The sequence below is a fragment of the Thamnophis elegans genome, chromosome 4 (genome assembly GCF_009769535.1).
Source record: "Thamnophis elegans isolate rThaEle1 chromosome 4, rThaEle1.pri, whole genome shotgun sequence".
Classification (NCBI taxonomy): Eukaryota; Metazoa; Chordata; class Lepidosauria; order Squamata; family Colubridae; genus Thamnophis; species Thamnophis elegans.
Window position 1 is genome coordinate 43,402,519 of NC_045544.1, and position 19,070 is coordinate 43,421,588.

Genomic DNA, 19,070 nt, shown 5'->3' on the forward strand with positions numbered 1-19,070 from the left:
CCATCACCTGATCCAATCAAGCACCATCCAAAACTGGAGATGCCTCCCAGTCACCTCAAAACAGCTGCAGGACACGGTGGCCTTGACTCTCTGAGAAAGAATGTTATTTTGTTTAGCTACCAGAATTGTTAGAAAATAGACATAATTTCTATGCTAGGGTTAATATTTTCAAACCACAGAATAATATTGATCACATGAAAGTAAAGGCCTGGTTCATGGTGTGGTGGAGGTAGGGTGTGGAGAGTCTTTTTCATACCATCTTCCAAAAAGCTGCCACTAAAAGTGGTTTTGACAGGCCTTTCTCACTTATCATCTGTCCATCAGGCAAAACCTGGAGGTAAAAAAAAAAAGTATACCTTTAAAAACCACATGCGCAAAACCTTTTATTGGAGAAGGAATGTGCTTGAGAATACAGACAGCTTAATCACTGAAAATTAAGCACAGCAACTCCAATCAGGATTTTTTATTTATTTTTTGCCTTATGCAGCTTGCCATCTGAGTTGCAAAACTCAGTTGCAAAACTCAGTTGCAAAACTCAAACTGCAACTGAGTTGCAGTTTCATCAATTTCTACTGTTGCCTGGTCCAAATAAAGATAAAAGCTGGTTACTCATGATCTTGGAGGGGAAATGGCCTGGTTTGTTTGGAGCCCTCTATGATTCTGGCCCCTGGTACTTTTGGGGCCAGAATTACAGATGATGTTTGGCAGAGATGTTTTGTCATAAATTACAGTATAAGCACATAGTGGTCAAGGGTCAGAACTCAGCTCAAATATGAAGATGGATTTGAGGTTCAGGGGTTTAATCTTTGATTCTCAGTATAGGCCTAAACTATAGCATGGACTCTAGATGGCAATTGAAGTGTCCTCTACACATTGGCGGGTTCCGGATCCCTTCTAATCGGTACAGTTGGAACGGGCCTGGTGGCATCCATATGGACGCACACAGCACACACATGTATCTTACCGCCTCCGCAAGCCTCTGTGACGCTCCAGCTGCTCAGCAGAGCATCGTGCAGGCGTTGTACGCATCCCGCGCAGGCGCAGAAGTGCAGAAACCTTGAAAGACAGGTAAGGAGCTCGGGCGGGCGGGTGGGCCCTCCGGAGCACCGTACCGGAACGCTATCCGGTGCTCCGGGCAGACTCCGGTACACCCGCCCATACCGGGCATACCGCCTGCAACCCACCACTGCTCTAGCAGAACCTGGTTAAACCTTCTCTTTATTATAAGCTTAGAAATTAAGAACATAGGGACTCAGTTTGTCTTTCTTGGCTGAATAATTTAGTATACAACCATAGAGAACAGGGACAGGAGGTCAATGGGATGGTTCAGTGATAGTCTAATGTAGCCTGCTTTAGATGAAACCCTCACCCCTTCCAGGAAAAGCTGTTCCTCACCTACCACTGTCACTGTCCCCATTGGATCCCAGTTCAGAGGAGGAGGAGAAGTTGGAACTGGGACTATCTGATGGGGATGGCATTTCTCTGGAATGTTTGGAGAGACCACAGGCTGAGGACGATGCTGTCCCAGGGCCACCCAGGCATTAGGGGAAGTAGGTTAACCGAACAGGAGCTGCCTGCCCTCACAGACATGGGGGAGGATCAGGCAGTGGTGATGAGAGACAGCAAATCCCTCTGATGAGGAACAGCCACCTTCCCCACTTGATCTGATGGAGAGTAGAGTGGAGGCAAACTCAAAAGAGGTTTGCAAGCTGCTCCAGAAAAGGTCTCCCTGCCCCTCCTCTCAAGGAATACCTGGCTAGGGTTGACTTAAGCAGATGCCAGGGGGAGATTGTCTTTGTCGGGAACAATTGTTTGCTTTGGCATGCACTCCCCCAGACTTGGAAAAACTCAACCTTGACTCATGTTTCTGCCAGAGTCTTGCCTTGTTGACTTGACTTGCCCTGTGGACCTTGACTCTGGACCTTGTCCCATGAACTTGCAGCTTATCTTTGGACTTCCTCTTTGCCTTTGTGAATTGGTTTTGTTGTTTGCTGGCTTTTGTTTGTGGCTGCCTTCAGGGAAGTTTGGGGTGGAATTTATAGGGTGGTTTGCTGTGGAATTTAACAAAGCAATAAATGACTCTTTTGAAGTCTGCCACTGCCTAGGCAATCTAGGTCATAACACACTACTGGTTTTCCAGTGGTTACTTGCTGGATATAATGGGTGCAAGTCTTCTTCACTGAGGGAAAATAGTATATTAGATGAATCACATGGCAGATTTGTCAACTAATGATACTAAAACAAAACGGTTGCCAAGAAGCAATGGGTGGAAACTAATCAAGGAGAGAAGCACCTAGAACTAAGAAGAATTTCCTGACGGTTAGAACAATTAATCCATGGAACAACTTGCCTCCGGAAGTTGTGGTGCTGACACTGGAGGTTTTTAAGAAGAGATTGCACAACCATTTGTCTGAACTGGTATAGGGCAGTGATGGCGAACCTTTTAGACACTGAGTAGCCAAAGTGCGCAGATGCACATGCTCAAACTAAAATGTGCAGGTATGTGAACACGTGCATGTGTGGGCATGCATGAATGTGTGCCTGCATGTGCCTGCTTGGACATGCGTGGACATCCATGGACTTGCACTCATGCACAGCAGAGACCCAAAGACCAGCTGGCCAGCGGGAAGCAGGCCATCCCAACACAGGCAGTGCAGCAAGGGGTAAGGTCTTTTTCTTTCATGAACTTCTCTTTTGTCGTTTGCAGGGAAACAGAAGCTCACAAAAGAAACACCACAGAGATCTGACCTGGGGCGATGGCCAGTAGAGAGGGCTCTGCATGCCACCTCTGCCATGTGTGCTATAGTTTCGCCATCACAGGTATAGGGTTTCCTGCCTGAGCAGGGGGTTGGACTAGAAGACCTCCCAACTCTGTTCTGTTCCATAGAGACTAGTGAAATTGCAGCTATGCTTTTAACATAATCACACACCATTCTTGTAACTGTGTATGCAGTAGTGGGATTCAAATAATTTAACAACCGCTTCTCTGCCCTAATGATTTCTTCCAACAAAGCAGTTCACCAAACTGCTCAGAAACTTAACAACTGGTTCTCCCGAAGTGGTGCGAACTGGCTGAATCCCATCATTGTGTGTATGTATTTTTCAAGCAGCTTATTTCTTAACCTAAAAATATCACAAGAAGCCAATATGCTTGCTGAAGTTTGAATCTTACCTTAAATTCTCCAGGAGCCAGTTGGGTCCCGCTGAGTAGCACTTCAGGAAACACATAATTAGTGTTAAATGAGCCACTGAGGGAAAAGAAGTTGAACCTGGTAGCAGCAGTATCAACTCGCTGGCCACATGACTTAGGATCTGTGTTGTTACACTTCAGGAGTGTGCAGATCTACAGTCAGAGGGGGAAAAAGGCTTACATGGAATTGGGTCAATCAAAATGAAGAATAACTGCCCAACAACTGGAACAATCTACATTGCTACTAAGCACTTATGCATTAACATTGTTTTACTTCCATTTCTTCAGTTGAAAAGATTCCCGGGGGATTTAATACAATACAATAGCAGGTTGGAAGGGACTTTGGAGATCTTCAAGTGCAAACCCCTGCCTAGGCAGGAAACCCTATACCATTTATACAACCTCAAGCAATATAGAGTAGTCTATTTTCAGGAGGTTGCTAAAGCTAAAAAGAAAAGAGTAAACGAGCAAATATCATTTGACACCAAGCCCTTCAATATTATTGTGTTTTTATAAGATGCACTGGAGTATACGACGCACCATGATTTTGAAGAGTAAATTAAAGAAAAGTTTTTGCACTCTGCAGGCCTCTCAAACTTTCTGCATGCCTCATTTGGGGGGGGGGGCATGCAGAGCTTTGGGAGGCTTGTAGAGTGCTCCTGGCTAGGTAAAATAAGTAAAAAGGCCCTCCCCATCCCTCAGGAGCACTTTGCAAGCCTCCCAAACTCTCTGCACGTCCATTTTTCCAAAGACGAGGTTTCGTACACTGTATTCAGTGTATAAGACACACCCAGATTTTCACCCTCTTTTTTGAGGGAAAAAGGTGCTCTTATACTCTGAAAAATACAGTATTTTTGTAACCTGTCCTTTAAAGGTTGTACGCCATATTCCTCTAGCAAGTCTTTTCAGGACCCCCTGATTCTTTTAGATAATGAAGCTATTAGGAATAGTTCATTTTTTAATTTCAGTCCTTTTCCTAGAAAATGATTGTTCTGTGAGAACTGTCATACACCATACCACTCTTTTATAATTATCTCATAGAATGGTTATAACTAAAATATGTGTGTTTCCAGAAGAGCACATGTTACACCCTAGCTCTGTGAGCTGCACTGGTTGTCAGTTTGCTTCCAGGCCCAATTCAAGGTGTTGATCTTAAACTTTAAAGCCCACCTTGGCATGGGACCTGGTTATCTGAGGGACCACCTCTTCCCAATTATATCAGCCCGGCTCATCATTTCAGAAAGTCCTTAAGACCTAGTTAATGTCATTAGACCTGAGGCTCCCAGGGAACCAGAGAGTTACTTAAATGGTTCCATTGTTTGAGGCGGTCATTTTTATCCTCGGTTGTCCTAGGGGAATTTTATATTTGTTTTTTTATACTATTATTGTGTGTGTGTGTGTGTGTGTGTGGTGTGTGCGTGCGTGCGTGCGTGCATGTGTGCGTATCAGTGACATGCAGTCACGGGAGGCAGGGAGGCCTCACCACTGTCATCATGAAAAGAAAAAAAATAAAAGGGAAAAGGCTGAAGTATTGCTGCCAGAGTCACAGTGGATGACTCTGCTTAGTGCTTACCTGTTTAAAAAAGCCTCTTAAAAAGTGCTATCTACAGGAGGAGGCGAGAGAACCACGTGCCTCAGTCTATCTTTATGATCACTTGAGCAGAGTTAAGCAAGGGTTAAAAGCCGAAAAATTCCCTATGTAGATGAGGCACTTGGTTCTCCCTCCCTGGCAGCAGCTAATTCAGCCTTACTTCAGCAGCTCTTGCCTTTTCTTTTTACCTTTTTTACACTTTCATCATGGCAGACAAGAGCAGAGTTGAAATCCTCTGTGACACAGCTGGAAAAGGTATGTGGGTCGGAGGGAGAGGGAGGAATTCAAAATTAATGTAATTTGTAAGTAATTGTATTAGTGTAAGTAATGTGTGTTTGTTTGTGGTGTGTTTACCTGCCTCTGCTGATGTGTGTGCTGGCACTTGATTTTTTATGTGGGAAATAGCGGCCGGCAGGGATTTTGGACATAGCGCAGGGCGACTTTTGCCTCTAGCGCCGGGGCAGCAGGGCGGCTTTGGTTCCATCCAGCATTGATTCTTTGAAGCTTTCCATAGGTCCTCTCTGCTTTTAAAATCTTCCATTGGTCTAAGGAAATTTTTCCTCTATGGCGGACACATAAAGCAGGATGGCGGACAAGGCGCCAGGGCTTTAAAGCTCTGCTGCCATGTCCATCATCCCGCTCTATGGTGCACACGGCACTGGGGCTTTAAAGCCCTGCTGCCGTGTCCGCCACAGAGCGGTATGGCGGACATGGCAGCAGGGCTTTAAAGCCCTGGCACCATGTCCGCCATAGACACATCCCGCTCTTTGGAGGACACAGCGCCGGGGCGTCCGAACGCCCTGCTGCTGTGTGCAACATAGGGTGGCTTTTGCCCGCTTGCCTCACCAGCCATAAACCTCACAGCACGTCACTGGTGTATGCGTATATATATCGAACTATCCTAAAGACACAAGTTCCAGGTATAGCTATAAAAAAGAGACAGATATTGCGATCTCCGGAACTTAAAATATTATCCACTAAGCTTTCGTTAGCCGCTGCTAACATCATCAGTGTGTAAAAACTACCATCCAAACTAACATCGGACAGCTCAGCTCATGGAGATGAGCAGTCCAAGCTGTGTGCAATAATGGAGGAAGCAACAGTAGCTAAGCCTCCATCGATTAACATGTCTGAAGTAAAAACGACAGAGCTAATTACAGGTGGGAGGCGGGTGGATGGGCCCATAACACACGCAATGGCCAAATTGATCAATGATACATAAAGGCAAATATCTCTTCAATGTTAATTTTTACACTCTGACTATGTTAGCAGAGGCTAACAAAAGCTAAGTGGATAATATATTTTAAGTTCTGGAGATCGCGATGTCTGCCCTTCTTTGATATATATATCATATATATCAAAGCTGAGAGCTCACACTACTCCTGGAAACACCAAGCCTGAAGTAGTCTGAAGCAGCCTGAAGATGACGAAGACTTCGTCGAAACGTCGCCAAGACATCTCCAATTCTACGCGGGAGAAAACCCGAACAACTAGAGACCTACATACTAACACCCGCGAAAACCTCAGAAAAATATATATATATATATATATGTATGTATGTATGTATGTATGTATGTATGTGTGTGTGTATATATATAATATATATATATATTATATATATATATATATATATTTATATATATATATATATATGATATATATAGGGTGGTGGTGGGGTTCATCTAATTGTTATGCCCACAGCATAGCGTAGTGTAGCGTAACATAACAAACATAACATAACTTGTTATTCTTTTGTTATGCCAAAAGAATCACTTTTGGCAGCTATACAAATCTGGCAAATAAATAAATATGGAGAAAAGATGGAAGAATAGTCTTTCGTGGGGGGGAGTGTTGTTTATGCATATGTAGCCCTGATGGGTTTGTCAAGCTGAAAGGTTTTTGTTCCCTTCAATTCATAGAAAGTACTTTATCACAGAAAGTTTTTTCCCTTCCATTTAGAAGTATTTTATTGAGGTCAGCCATACCCTAAGGCAACGAAGCAGATGTTTCAGGCATGTGATACTGAAGATACTGATGCTGAACGTCAAAGCTATTTATGTGCCATTTGGTTTTTGCTGACTTTCTAAATAGCCTGCTGCCTTCCACTGTGGTAAAGATGCTGGTAAGAAGAACAGTTTAGCTGAAAATCTAACTGTTGGCAACATGCCCTAGTCAGAATAATAACCCGGTCCAGTTCAGATATGGATCCCTGCTCTTCTCTCTTCCATACACGAAAGTCCCACAACCCATCATGCCTCATTGAGTCTCTTACCTGCAAATAATATTCTCCTTCAATCACATGAAGCCCATCAAAAACACCCAAAGCATAAACTTCATCCTCTTGCTTCTCTGCCATACTGTAGTTCAAATAACAGCAGAGGTTTTTCTGACAGACGGTATAGTTTCCTGCCTCCTGCGCTAGTTCTGTAAAGGTGAAATTATCAAAATAGATACTGTTGTGAAATACTAGGCTCTCTGGTGAGAAATGTGGAAGCCCTGATGCATGCAAGCTCCAGTTGAAAGTTGGCGGGTAGGTGGGAGAAAGACGGGGACGTGCCTCAATTTCTGCGAGCAAGAGTTTGCCACTCTGGCTTTCCATATCAAAGTGATACACCTTTGGGCCATTGGGTGTAAAAAGCCGCTCCCTGTAAAGACAAAAGAGATGGACAGATCTGTTCATCTACCGGTAGATCACAACGGTAAAAAAGTTATTTGGAATGCAGCTTGTTAAGTTCTTGTTAGAAACTGGCCTATGAAGATTTTGCTGAACCAGAAACAAACCCAGATACAACCCTTGGGGAGTAAATACCGTGACCCGTCAAAACCGCGGAGGACAAAATCGCGCTCGACGAAAGCGCGCATTTGACGTCATCACAGTGCGACGAAAAAAATTAAAAATTGAAATAAAATTAAAATTAAAGCAAGCCGATTCACATAAAGGTAAGGGTTAGGTTTAGGGTTAGGGTTAGGGTTAGGTTAAGGGTTAGGGTTAGGTTTAGAGCGTTAGGGTTACGTTTAGCGTTAGGTTAAGGGTTAGCGTTAGGTTTAGCGTTAGGTTAAGGGTTACGTTTAGGGTTAGATTTAGGGTTAGGTTAAGGGTTAGGTTTAGGGTTAGGTTTGGGGGGGTTAGGGTAAGGTTTTCGCTTTATTTTTACATTTTTCGATCACAGCGTGATGTTTTTGTCGCGCTGTGATGACGTCAAATGCGCGCTTTCGTCGAGCGCGATTTTGTCCTCCGCGGTTTTGTGGTGGAACCAGTAAATACAAGAGATCTGGATTTTGAACATGGATGAGTCAGAATTCGAATCCTGATCAGTTCAGAAATCTGTCTCTTAAACATCTGTTCAACTTCATCCTGCATCTGAAGCGGCATCTTGGTGTCCCTCATAGAAGGAATAGCAAAAAGAATGCAGGTAGTCCTCACTTACTGACAGATGATGGGGCCAGAAAGTCTGTTGCTAAGGTGATGCAGTCATAAAGTGAAATGTCTCGTGCCTGTGCCAATCTACATTGGTTTATCAGTTCCAGCTGTGATCATTAAACAAATGCTAGGTGGTTGTTAAAAGGGACCCAGTGGCTGAGTGGCTAAGATGCTGACCTTGTCGATCAAAAGGTTGGCAGTTCAGCAGTTCGAATTTCTAGTGCCATGTAATGGAGAGAGAGAGGCCCTTTTACTTGTGCCAGCTTCTGCCAACCCAGTTCAAAAGCACGTAAAAAATGCAAGTAGAAAAAATAGGGATCATCTTTGGTGGGAAAGTAACAGCATTCCGTGCACCTTAAGTGTTTAGCCATGCTGCCCACATGACCACGGAGATACTCTTCGGACAGCATTGGCTCTTTGGCTTTGAAATGGAGATAAGCACCGCCCCCTAGTGTCAGGAATAACTAGCACATATGTGCGACGGGAACCTTTACCTTAAATGGTTGTTAGGTGTGACCTCATGTGATCACTATGTGATCTCCTTCTGGCTTCCCCATTGACTTTGCTTTCAGGAGGGCAGAAGGGAATGGGGTAAATGGTGATCACATGACCACAGTTCTCTGCAACATTGTAATTGGCAGCCAGTTATCAAATATCCAAATTGTGATCATGAAATTGTGGGGATGCTGCAATGGCCACAAATTCGAAGACCAGTTGAATTTTCACTTTTTCCAGCACCATTCAGCATCAACTTCAAACGGTTGTTGAAAGAGTGGTTGGTAAGTGAGGACTAATGTCTTTGAAGAAAGCCACTTGTGAATCTCTCCTGTGTATCCAAATGGATACAGAAAAGTCACAAGAACTTTTGGTCGGGTTGTCGGACCCTAGCTGTCCCAGAGAGACAATGAAAGGTGAGGGGAGATCCAGTGACCTCAGAGACGTTCGCAAAGTCTCTGGGGGGCTTGGAATTAACCCCTCCTGCCAACTCCTTTCTGGATTAGCTGTATGCTAACCGAAACTGCAGGTTGCCCCTAAGAATGGTGAAAGTGGATTCAACTGGTAAGTGATTTTATTACTCAAAGAGACGGTCCGCACTAAAATTTAAGCTAATTGAAACCAAAGAACAGAAGAATATAGCGGCGAATTGGTTTTTTTTTAAAATGGATTTATGGTCGATGGTTACCCTATTTCTTAAACGCTTTAAGGAATTCTTCAACATTCCCCCCTGACTCTTTCTAAGTGGGTTGTAAAACTAACCCTACAAATTGGCCCTTCACGATCCGACACTTTTATTGCTTGGCTGTGTTGGTCTAAGATCAGATAAGATCGCACAGCTCCCAGCGTGTTTTTACTTGCAAATATCTTAGAGTCTCTAACTGCGACACAACATGGCGTCGATCTATATTCCCAAGGGCTCATTTCAAATACTTTTTTCTACATTTCAAAAGCTGTTTGATTCACATCAAAGATTTGAAAAAAAACTGGATTATTTGACATTAAAATATGAAGGAAAGGGTGAGAACGTTGAATGTTTGAATGTTCCTGAAATACAAATGAAAAATGTGAGAAATGACGTCTGGTCTATCTCGGAGGAAGAAAGAAATGCAATGCTGGAAAGGGGGGCAGTACAGAAGATTCATTTTAAGAGACAGAGCGCAGGAGAAATGAGAAGTATTAAAGAATCTACACTTTATGAAACATCATTGGCAGATTTCTTAATTCCACCCTTGAGAATTAAAGTTAATTTGAAAAGTTTAACAAGCCTGGGACAACATTATTATCTCATCAGAGACATCCTGAGCAAAAAGGTGCGAAGATATCCCTGCTTGGACTTGCTTATAAAAACATTTGGTAAATCTATTCAACAAATGGCAATAGGACTGAGAAGGTTTTGTTATTGGAGAGACATAGGCTGACAGATGGAAGAATACAACTTAAAATTAGTTAAATCTAATTACTCTTATTTGTAATAGATATAGCTGAATAATAATTGATATTGATATAATGTATATAATGTGGAGTTGATATGATAATAATAATGGGTATGAGAAAGGAAGGTTGGAAATACTTTTGGACTAATATAAAGGTTATTAATTACAATAATTATCACTATTAAAAATAAAATAAAATATATAGTGAAATGTTAATTAATATGGGGAAAATGTTATGATATACTATAACTACATAAAGAAGGGAGAGATAATAAATTATACTGCATGGAAGATGGAATTTTTGGTATTAAATATTATGGATGTTCAGCTAAAATAGGATATGAGGATTTGATGTTAATAGAGGATTTTACAAACAAGTAAATGAAATAAATGTCAGCATGTGGTTATGGATTAACTCTTTGGCATAGTTAAGGTTGAAGGATGTTTAAATAACTGTAGTTAACTAAAAGTGGAGGTATAATGATGTCAATATGGTAAACATTTAAGATATTTGAATTAATATGAATTAATGGAAGAGATGCACCAAAACATGTTGTAACCAGCTGATATACTTTTTTTAAATATATATACCTGTACTCTTTTTCTCTCTCTCTTTTTTTTGTTTTTTTTTCTTCCCTGCCTTGTTTTTTGTTCTTTTTGTCTTTTTTTTTTTTTTTTTTTTTATTTTTCTTTTCCCACTGGTGTGGGCATGTATTGTTTAGAGTATTATTATTATCAATATTTTAAAATAATAATTAGAGTCAAATTAAAATGGATATATGATGATGGTGATATGTATGAATATCTGAGTTAAAATGCCTGAGTTAACATGAGTTATTTTGTTGACTGTGGAGGAGATGTACGAAAGTTTATTTGTGACCGACTGATACACTTTCTATAGCATGTAAAGAAAGATGTTGTACTTGTTTTAAATTAAAATTAAAAAAAATTTTAAAAAAAAAAAGTAATGTGGTCTGGCATCAAAGGTGGGTTGCTACCGGTTGAAGTGAACCGGTAGTGGAAATTGTGACTAGGTCGCCGAACCGATAGGGACAGCAGGCTGGCCATACCCCCGAACCGGTTCCCTTGTTGCTTTTTAGTCATTTATAATGGTCTGTGCATGCGCAGAACAATTTACAGGCAATTATGCATGCACAAGCAATGTGCGACAGGCGTGCATGTGAACCAAGCAAACCGGCAGTAACGCCACCAGCAACCCACCTCTATCTGTTTTGTCAGCTTTTTGATTCTCCTGGAATAATTTTAAAAGCAGAGTTTTAAAAAGTTTTTTAAAAATCAAATTTTTTTGTCCATCTAATTTTTTGTTTCACAGCTTTAGCCAGTCCCTGAATTTATTTTTGTATAGCTTTTATAGACTCCTCTAATTGAGCCATTGGATTTTATCCATGTGGCTGATAAAAATCAGAAACACAGTTTTTATAGTGGTTCTATATTTTACTATAGGAATGATACATAATGAACCTTAATAATAAACTAATAATAATAAACACCCTACAAAAAGGTCCTAGACTTATCCATGTTTGTATTATCCCTCTTTATATGCAATTGCCCTATCTAAAACAAATAATGAATTAAGAGTTGGAGCCACCAGGAGATTGTTCGTAGATGACTGAATTACTTAAGTTTTGACACCAAAATCATCTTGGCATGTTCATAATTTAGATTTGGCTAGAGTAATTTTCAAATGCAATTATTTAACAATCAGGCAGGCAGGGTTTTTATAAAACAGGAGTGAATTTAAACCCTTTTCTTCCAGTTCCTCCCTCTCTGTGTTCTTCTGACTTTGTTCCTATTGTGCTGACTCACTTCCCTTTTTATTCTTTACATTCGGTCAACATGGTCTCTATCGTATTATGCTGAGTCACTTCCAACTTGCTATTTTCCCATTTCAATGTTTTGCTATATTTTATTTATTTAATTCATTTATATAGCCACCCATCTAATAACCAACTCTGGGCGGCTCCCAATCAAAAGTTAAACAGCATAATAGCCATATTAAAACTATAAAACTAAGCACATTAAACCTGCCACCAAATCAAATATAACCCACTATCTCTCATCATTAAAATAGCAACTGCAATAGCACTTAGACTTATATACCGCTTCATAGTGCTTTACAGCCTTCTCTAAGTGGTTTTACAGAGTCAACCTATTGCCCCCAACAATCTGGGTCCTTATTTTACAGACCTTGGAATGCTCATCAGCAATAATACATTTTGTTTTCCACTGTGTTTGCCTATACATTATATCAGGGTGGGTTCCAACTGCTGCCACTGCTGGTTCATTCAGGGACGTGCTATGCGCACATGTGCAGTACTGGAAAAAAATGCTTCTGCTAAATGCTAAATATGGTTCCAAAGCTTTAAAGCCGAAGGCACACAAGGTGTAAAGACAAACAAACCACCTTATGATTTTCTCTGACGTGTGAACCCAGTCGTTAGTATGTATTCATTTATACACATTACACATATTAAGATCTAATTTTAAACCAAGCATATAAAGATTGTAGTTACCAGTAATGTCCAAACTGGGTTTGTGTATATTAGCCGCAAGGACATTCACACGCATTCCCATTGCCCAGGCTGAGTAATATTGAACAGCAGACAAAAGGGGTAGAGTATTTAACCAAGCAGTCGGAAAAAGGATGGTGTCCACCTTGAATTTTTCCACCAATGAGATGGCAGGCTCACGAAAGTTAAGCATATCAGCGCAAGTGAAAACACCAAACTTCCCAAAGGAGGTGTTGAAGTTGACAAACTGTGGCTCCTTCGCAAAATTGAAGTGGATTTCTGAGGCAAAAAGGTTGTACTGTTTATAAAAAGGGGAGCGGAGAGAGAGAGAAAGACAATTTATATCATTAGAAGAAAATTATTCCCATAAAAACAAGGATGAACACATGTGATGCTGATGTTTTTCTAGTAGATAGTTATTGCTTTCCTTTACAATGTTATAAAAGAATCAATCAGTGAAAACTAAGGTCTTGAGAATACCTGGATTTTATATTCTCAAAATGAAGAAGTTAGCCACTGAATGTTTCATGCTTCAAGTAGCACTTGGAGCAATTCTTGCTCCTTGAAGCTTTTATGGAAATGTCAGGTGAGAGTATATGTTTCTTTTAATTCAAATACAGCAGTTACTTTGAATTTTGTACTGTGTTTACACAGAGGATTGTCTGACTGATAGGGCTACCATGTTTAGATAGCAACTAATGGACATTACAACATTTGAAGCCTATATTAGTCATCCTAATAATAGTTACCTTGTGATAACGGACCAGAAACTTTCCTTCTGAATCATAAACAACATTGGTATTGTACTGATAGCGACCATCACTGGGACACTTAGGATCACTGGAGTTGCACGGTTTTTTGTCGCCCATATTGGCAACCACATAGATGCCATAATTCTTTGCCATGCAACTAAGCCTTTTCTGCACTGGGTTAAATCCAAACCTAAAATGGAAAGGAAGAATTGAATGAGAAAGGCAGTATCCAGGAACTAGAAACCGGGTAGATCGATCCACAGTGCAGACATACTAGCTTGGTAAATGCATTCTTGCCGAGCTGGGATAAGGAAGGAAGGAAGGGAGAAATTTAAATGCTGATTGATTCAGAAGGAGGTGGGAGAAGTCAGCAGGATAAATGATGAAAACAGCACTGTACCATCATGGTGTACATTTGCCCCCTTTGCATCTTAATATTGCATGCCTGGATCAAAGGGTTGGAGCTTATATCATGCAATTGCTGGTTTTCATTTTGATGAAAGCCTCTGATTCTACAAATACTTTTGTTCAGAAGTATTAAAAGCCTTTAAGATTTTTTTTTTGAGTAAGCAGAAATGAATAACATATTTTCAAGGAAACATTAAGCAAAATGATATATGGACGTCTTACTATCAATATATTAGTAGTGGCTAGAAAAGTGACCCCAAAAGAAGAGGCAAATTTATTATCTGTGGCCTGATACATATTTTGTTTGTGTCTTCATAACATATATCAAGATTGAGGCTTGTATATTATTTTACAGTGTATACATTATTCTACATACTACTAAAACTCTCATCATGATCTTTAACTGGGTGAAGCATTGCATTAGCCTGCCAGTAATTCTAGATTGGCAATTCTGAGAATTTCTAGTCTCAGTCATCAGGCCGTCCTGATGGAGGAATTCCTGAGAGTTACAAGACCCATACTTCTGGGTCAGGGGTGAAATGCTCTGAAGTCTGCTATGGTTCGCTTTGCTACCTGTAGTACAAAATGCTACTGGTTCTCCAGTCCGAACCAGTAGCATTTCACTCCTGTTCTGGGTGACACAGCTGACCAGAATTCTAGAGTTAACTAATATCATAACATCCCTGACAGCCCTAAGACAGAACTGGCTGTGACCTTGCTATAAATATTCATCCAAATTGTTGAGCTTCAGTTACTCATCTGACTGAGGGCAACCTTTCCCTTAATATTATCTATAAATATTTCCCTGTAAATGATACAATGGTGACAAGCTGGGTTTTTTTTGAAGGTTGTTGAGTTTCACTGGTGCCATACAGCTTGGATTGTAACAGTGGTGTGCTGAAGCTGTTTTGTATCTGGAATTTTTCTTTTGAGCCAATTTGGCACACAGCCACCATGCCTAGAGTGCCAATCAGCTGTTCCACAGTTAGGGGTTTGGCAGTGGTGATGAAGCCAGTAGAACTGGTTCTTAAACATTCAGCAGCACATCACTGCCTGTAAGTGACTAACCGTGCAAAACAAGTGAGTGTCTGCTGTGTTACTATGACCTTTTATTAATAAAGTGACTCAAATTCACTGAATTCTTGACTGTGCCTGGGTAGGGATTTGTTTTACCCCGTCATGAAGCAGATAGGATGTTCTCTTGTGAGCTCTGGTACCTCTGGCTTGGATACACAGTCCTTTTAGCTTCTTCAGGCTGGGGAGGGAGGAGCAGCTGGGTCTAGGAGGTATCGATACCCCATTAGGAGAGGGGATCATATTACTCATCACCTTGAAGATGGCAGTGGATTGGCCCCTGATGAAAAGAACTTCTCTGGGTTCAGCTATACTGGACAATTACTGTCCCACACTTTTTTCTAGGAAAAACTGCTGGAAACGTGGTAGGACTTGAATTACAGAGTGCCCTAAAGGCAGTGGTGAATTTCAAATTTTTTTTACTACCGATTCTGTGGGCGTGGCTTGGTGGGTGTGGCAGGGGAAGAATGCTACAAAATCACCATTCTGTCCCCACTCCTGGAGGAAGGATATTGCAAAATTTCCATGCCTACCCCACTCTGGGGCCAGCCAGAAGGGGTATTTACCGGTTCTATGAACTACTTAAAATTTCCCCTACCGGTTCTCCAGAACCTGTCAGAACCTGCTGAATTTCACCCCTACCTAAAGGGAATAAATTGTCTGGACTCCTTACACATCTCAGTTCAGACCAGGGCATCAGAGGGAAAAAGGTTCAATTGTTTTGGTGGATGACATTTTTCAAAACGTAGACTGGGAAAATATGCCCTTTCCAAAACAGCTTCTGGTTTGATTCCATTGAACATGGGATCTTTTGATTGGCTGAAAGAGTTCGGAGTATTTCTCTACAATAATTCTGATCTGTTCTAAGTAGGTAACGGCAGTTGGTGGGTGACAGGGAACAGAAGTTTGCTCACTTTAAAATGCTCCATATCACCCATACTTCCATAAAATTCTTGGAAGAGGCTACCCATTGCTTTGGATTGAATCAGTGGTATGGAAAGTAATGAAGATAAACTTGATGAAGCTAGGCAGAAGCTGTTGCTTAGGCAAAAGGGGATTAAATATTTTTCATCAGAATGTCCAGATGATATCTGGAAATTGTATAAGCAGATATCCCCACTGCACTGGAGTGAAAAAAGAGGAAAGTGGTACAGATAAATTAGATTTGCAAGTTTCTATTATTATAGCCAGTATCAATTAAAGCAGTATCAATCCGCATCGTCACAGTGGTGTCACGTGACATATCAGGACTCCACCCCCTTTGCTAAACCAGGGGTGGGCATGGCCAGCATGTGATGCACCCCAGCCCATGGGCACAAGTTTGACACCCCTGAATTAAAGTATCCTAAACTTTCTGGCGGAGTTGATTTGATGGTCTGGTCTACCTAGTGGGGCTAACAACTCTGCTGATAATATCCACATATTTCAACCAGAGTCAATCCAGAAGTCCAGTGGATCCTGATCTGTTGTCTACGGGCTAGATGGGATATCACAGGCAGAAGGTGAATTCCACCAAGAAAGGAATGTTGTTTGTTCAGAAAACATTTTTTAGCTCTGTATATGCTTGGGCCATAATATTCAGACAGGGCAGCACTTCCCCAAAGGAAATTAACTTGATTTTTTACAGAGAATTGTGCTCTCAGATATACAAAAGCTCAATAAACCAAGGAATTTAAATATAACTACATTACATGGGGAAAGCTATTGCTATATTGCCACCTAGTGACAGAATCTGGACAGGCAAGTTTACTTAACAATTCAGTCTGGAACAATATTTTTAGAACTCCATAATTCTCAACATAAACTAATAAAAGAAATCTGCAAAATGTGTATGAACATTTTCTCTCAGGAGACTTGTTTAATCATGGCAATATACTTCCCAAAGAACCAGCTTTAATAAATTAAATTCAGAATGTTTTTTTAATGAAAAATCAAATTTCACCAGGAATCACTGGCAAACTCACATTTAACAGCATTTTCTAATTGCATGTGCAAATTTATTCAAACAAAATCCAAGAAAAGCATAATATAATATTTTATATATGAGGTTGTGTGGCTATTCTTAATTATCCAACCGACAATAATTCCTACCCGTACAGTACAAATACAAATTGGAATCACTGTTGTATGCGTTACAAAAGCATTAGAAAAACCCACTGTTAGTTCACTATAAAGAATGGAGAAGTAACCAAGACTCATTATACTACTTTGTATATCAAGCTCATTTATAAATTTTGCAACAATCACACTAGTCAAAGTGACTCTCTACCTTCAAGGAGATTCTACTTAGATTTGATGAGATTACCTTTCTGGATCATTGCACGGAATCCAGTTTACTTCAGGATCTGGTATATCCTCAAGATAAGGATAAATTGTTTCCCGAGTAAAGACCCACCATAAATGCCATCTTCAGAGGTCACAATGATACGGGCTCCCTACAAAAAGAAAAGAGAAGAATTCCAGTTCATGTTAAGAGACTCCACTGCTTCCAAGAACAAAGAAGGTGGAACTTACTATCCCTGCATCTGTTGTTACCTGTTCAGCAGCTGTCTTGATGGCTTCTTCTAAGATGTCTAGATTTCTGTTCATTAAGTTCAGGGCTTCTTCTGGAGAGACAAGTTTGGGGGTGGGTCCTGTAAGTATAACAGCATGCTCATAGATGGCAGCAAGGAATGTTTCCACAGCAGAGGCCCCAAGAATAGCCCCAGTCAGGAAGACAACCCAAAAGTGAGGCTGGAAGGCAACCATGCTTGCAGAGCCAGCATTCTGGCTCAGACTGATACCAAATGGGAAGTCTGTTTTAGCTTAATAAGAAGGGAGGGATGGGGTTATTTGGTGAGTGACAGTTACCTGTTACATCACAGCTACTCTAGAGGAAGAGTAGATTGCTAAACACAGTGATTACCACATTATATACTTTGTACTCAAACTTCCTGAAAGTAGAAATATCTTTATTAAGAAACATATTAGAAGAGACAAAGGCAGCATTCAGTTCCTGAATGAAGTCAGTTTGAACTACCTGACACTGTAACTGGGAAATTTCCCATTCTTGATAGAAGAAGTCAACCAATACTTTCTATTCCGCAATCTGATCAGAAACATAACCTTTTTCTAAAAAAGTTATCAGAGATAATAAGAATGTATAAGCTGTTAAGCCAGTACATACTAGATTTCAGTAACCTTCCTTTCTCTCCAGAGTCACTTTTGCAGGGTGGGGGGGATTCCCCCTTTTGCTAACAGGCTCCTTTTTGTGGTTTACTGCTCTTTTTTAAAGTGGCTTATTCAGCAAATCATAATTAATAACTTTGACTTAGCATCATACATGTACAAGAAACTCACCAGATAAGAGACAGTAAAACAAATGCAACAAGTGTTTTCATGAACAAAATACAACAATTATCTTAGTGTTCTCAAGAAAAAATAAATAAAAAGAATAAATAAAATAAAAAATCAATCCCCAGCTACGCATAAAGAAATTCTGCTTGAAAGTTTGGCAAGGTCTAAAGAGGCATCTGATAACATAGTTACCAAGTGCTCATGGTTCCAGGATCCAGCAGTTTTCAACATTTGATGACTTTCTGATTGCAGCTTCCTTTCTGGCACACTTTCTGGTAGGCTCGAAAATAAGTTTTGTTTGTCCCCTTAATGTATTTCTATCAATAAAAGTCTTTTTGGTTAAGGTTACAAAGCCTGCTTTACAGATACTTGGTGACATTCTAAGATTCTCATTCTCAAAAATGCACCCACCCGCACACAAAATGCTTCTAAACAGTTTTTCTTCTATAAGTTATATAAAAGTTAGAAATCAAATTCTTTAAAATTACAACATATTCTTCTTCTTTCTATAATCTATCTGTCCTAATAATCAAAGCTATAAATCACAAGTTTTTTTTCATTTTTATGCAAAAAGTCATAAGAAACTTCCGTCATCAATAAATGTAGGTCACATCGCACTCATGTCAAAAGCATTGAATTGCTTCTGGATTGAAAGGATTAGCCAGTGACATCACTGCTTGTCCGGGGAAAGTCCAGGTTGGGGATACCCAGTGTTATGTCCCCACCAGGAGCTGGAGCGAAGGATGGGAGCTCACTCCATCCTTTACAGTATCCTTCCCCCAGGAGTGGGGAGGGAATGGAATTTTGCAGTATCCTTTTCCTACTATACCCACCAA

The 19,070-nt window shown here is 40.6% G+C and overlaps 1 pseudogene; it reads right to left on the reverse strand.

Annotated features, from left to right (window-relative positions):
- Nucleotides 1–119: 119 nt before the first annotated feature.
- Nucleotides 120–17,655, reverse strand: LOC116507306 (annotated as a pseudogene).
- Nucleotides 17,656–19,070: the final 1,415 nt, after the last annotated feature.